The 3786-nt window shown below is 37.4% G+C and overlaps 1 non-coding gene across 1 annotated transcript; it reads right to left on the bottom strand.

Annotated features, from left to right (window-relative positions):
- Positions 1-3288: 3288 nt before the first annotated feature.
- On the bottom strand, positions 3289-3361 carry Trnak-uuu. The gene has a single exon. It is a non-coding gene; the product is annotated as a tRNA-Lys (tRNA).
- Between the last annotated feature and the right edge of the window lie 425 nt (positions 3362-3786).

Raw genomic sequence — 3786 nt, 5'->3', positions numbered from 1 at the left:
ACACTGGTCACTACACAATATAACTGTATTGATTGACCATTACAACTGACCAACTATTCCAATGTTCAGTTGTATAGAGACGTGTCATGTAGCTACCACAAACGGGTTGTCCGGACCACACGTCAGCGTATGGTCAATTCTCAATTGAATGTCGAGCCTCCAGAGTAAGGATCCAGCTCCATTAAATTTCGAGCCTCCGGTACTAGTGAGTGGCTCAATCTCCAATAAATATCGAGGCTCCAGTGTAAGGGTCATTCTCCAATAAATATCGAGGCTCCAGTGCAAGGGTAATTCTCCAATAAATGTCGAGGCTCCAGTGTAAGGGTCATTCTCCAATAAATATCAAGGCTCCAGTGTAAGGGTCATTCTCCAATAAATATCGAGGCTCCAGTGTAAGGGTCATTCTGCAAAAAGCTATCGAGGCTCCAGTGTAAGTGTTATTGTGCATAACTCTCGAGCTTCACTGTATGCGCGTAGCCCCTTTCTGCATCGACACCACGTAGGAAGGGTCAAGCTCCATTCAGTATCCATGATGATGCTACATCGTAAGGGTCAAGCTCCATTCAGTATCCATGATGATGCTACATCGTAAGGGTCAAGCTTCATTCAGTATCCATGATGATGTTACACCGTAAGGGTCAAGCTCCATTCAGTTTCCATGATGATGCTACATTGCAAGGGTCAAGCTCCATTCAGTATCCATGATGATGCTACATCGTAAGGGTCAAGCTCCATTCAGTATCGATGATGATGCTACATCGTAAGGGTCAAGCTCCGTACAATATTGCAACTATCTGAAAGGGTCGAGCTATCGAGTTTCCAACGAAGAGGGTTAACCCTGTTAGCCCCATATTACAACTAATTCAGGTAAACGTTATCAATTGAGACATCTTTTTAAACAAGGTTTTTACTGAAGAATGCTAAAATTAATGTTTTTAAAGCGAAAATTATGAACTTGAATTAAAAATATCTACGTATGGCTTTTATTTTAACAATGGTACCTTTTGGCCCTACCTACAACTTCCACTCAGAACGGCAAGGAACAGTCTCTCACACAGTACTAAATGAATATTGGTTGCCAGGCATTTTATGCTGATTGATGGCCTCAAGTGGGATTTTAATGACAATGAGCCTTTGCATACAAGGTTTATCATGAGGTGTACTAAATTATCAATAGGTTGTTAGAGTACATTTATTAGCGGAGATAAATCTTCATGTTGTTTTGGCCCAAAATGACTTTAAATATCGATTGGCCGTAAAGCAATGCAAAAACTGCAACAAAAACTACACGTGACGTCCCCGAGTAATTAAGTGTACGGTAGCCCGTAAGTGCTGCTTGAGAAATATCATCTTGAGTGATTAAAATAAGTTTGCCAACGTCAGGCAATAAGTCGAATTAATCAGATAAGTTATGGCGGTCACCAGATACAATCAATTGCGACTCATAAAACAATTTAATCACGCAAAATAAAATATTGTTCTCCTTTACTCTAGCAGCTTCCTGCTCTCAGTGTTGGTTTAAGTTTGTATACAGATGATTATAAACAAGACAAGTGTCCGTGTTATTGTAGTACTTGTATCTTATCTCAAATGGTTTGCAGTGATATATTAGTGATAAAACTAGTAGGAGTTTGATTCCAAAAGTAGCTACTTCCGCCCTTAGGTTTGTTACGCTTAAAGCCGAATTATCTATCGTACATTGTATCTCTAGATATGATTTTCCTTAGATCCCAGGAAATAAAATGACATTATCATCAAAAACAGAGATAAATATATTCAATTCAATTCAATCAATAATGTTATTGTAACTTGAAGGCAAATAACAATTCATGACTGTAGATGATATTTTCAAACATATTCCTTACGCATTTTAATAGCGGTATTAGCATGTATTTAGAGACCTCCTGTTCTCTGATTTAAAATCATGACAACTATTTTCAGTCCTTTGGGTGGAAACCAGTTGACGTATATAAGAGAGAGGATAAAGAGATTTCCTATGAGGAAATGTTAACATTCTATAATCTATAACTTAAACGGTCAACACTTTTATTTTCGTCGAACATCTTTTGTCACTTTCTGAATTGTGTTGTACGGACAGTTCGGGGTTAGTTTGCTGTTTAATTGGCGGTAAACGTTTCTCTTTGTCACCATGGATTAATGCTACATTTGATTACAAGAAGAGGCAAGCAGTACCGTAGATCAAGTAGAAACAATCTGTTTTGGGGAATTATTTTTCTCTCGTCCCCCTTGAGATCAAGAAAATACTGAAAATCACATATCTGACCAAAAAAGTGAAATATCTAACTTTTGCGTAATCTTCAGTATGAGAAAATTAAAAGTATACCACGTGCCATTAATAAATTTGTATTTGCCAGTTCAATTTTGATAACAAATTACTTTTACTGTCGTCAGCTGGTACGCAGTAGAATCCTGTGCTTGTCCATTTAAATCAGTAGTATTATCATCGTACTACTGTCCGTATCGCTCCGTATACAAACGTTAACTGTTCCAGTATCATCGTACTACTGTCCGTATCGCTCCGTATACAAACGTTAACTGTTCCAGTATCATCGTACTACTGTCCGTATCGCTCCGTATACAAACGTTAACTGTTCCAGTATCATCGTACTACTGTCCGTATCGCTCCGTATACAAACGTTAACTGTTCCAGTATCATCGTACTACTGTCCGTATCGCTCCGTATACAAACGTTAACTGCTCCAGTATCATCGTACTACTGTCCGTATCGCTCCGTATACAAACGTTAACTGCTCCAGTATCATCGTACTACTGTCCGTATCGCTCCGTATACAAACGTTTACTGTTCCAGTATCATCGTACTACTGTCCGTATCGCTCCGTATACTATTAGCATAGCTTCCAATAGAACATTTTATTTAAACACTGTTAAAGTCCATACCCTATACTGTCAGCAAGCCCACTCTCCTCAGTTCTAGAGACTGTTTAATGAATAAGCAAGAGGTAATATTGAGGTCAAATAATTAGTATCTAAGGTAACATCATTGTGATTATGAATGCATTCTTGGAAATATTCCTTTCTGGCAGAATAGTGAAATAAGAAGTGTACTTAATTTTCTACCACAACACATTTATATTCCGAGTTAAAACGGTGGGAAAGAATCGGCATTTTAAACGACGAGTTTATATTTCATATCAAATTAATGAAACGATGTCAATTCTTTGAATTAAAAAAAAATATAATGATTGACTTGGTGAAGCTATGTTTCAAAAGTAAGTATTTTCAAATTTGTAATGAAAAAAAAAAATCCGCCCACGTAGGGACTCGAACCCTAGACCCTCAGATTAAAAGTCTGATGCTCTACCGACTGAGCTACGCGGGCTTCATGCGGAATTTAGTATTGCAGATTCTATTTGAAAGCTAGGTGTAATATTGTAACATCAGATTTAGGTGTCTCGTATTTGAATTCCATTGTGTTAACAAATTCACTTTTTTCCGTTTTATGGATTTAAACAAGAGACGTACTAAGCCATCCCGGCTGTATCTGTTTACAGCTGGAGCTACCGTGATGATAATACCCGAATGTCTGTTGACGCTAAGGTCTAGATGACAGATTATGATATCACCGTTAATTAAGAAGGACAAATAGTCACATTCAAAGACATATGCAGCCCCTTCTGTCGATTTTTGTCTATTTGTTTGTTTATTTTTTAATTTTACTTTATTTCTGTTGTTTTTTGTCTTTCTTAAAAAGAAAATGACATCTTTGGAACCTTTTATATTCTTCCTTCAGTTTCATCATTTGAG

This window comes from Mizuhopecten yessoensis, unplaced genomic scaffold, assembly GCF_002113885.1.
Source record: "Mizuhopecten yessoensis strain PY_sf001 unplaced genomic scaffold, ASM211388v2 scaffold4977, whole genome shotgun sequence".
Lineage (NCBI taxonomy): Eukaryota > Metazoa > Mollusca > Bivalvia > Pectinida > Pectinidae > Mizuhopecten > Mizuhopecten yessoensis.
Note: the sequence above shows the minus strand (reverse complement) of the source record. Positions and strands in the feature narration are given on the sequence as shown.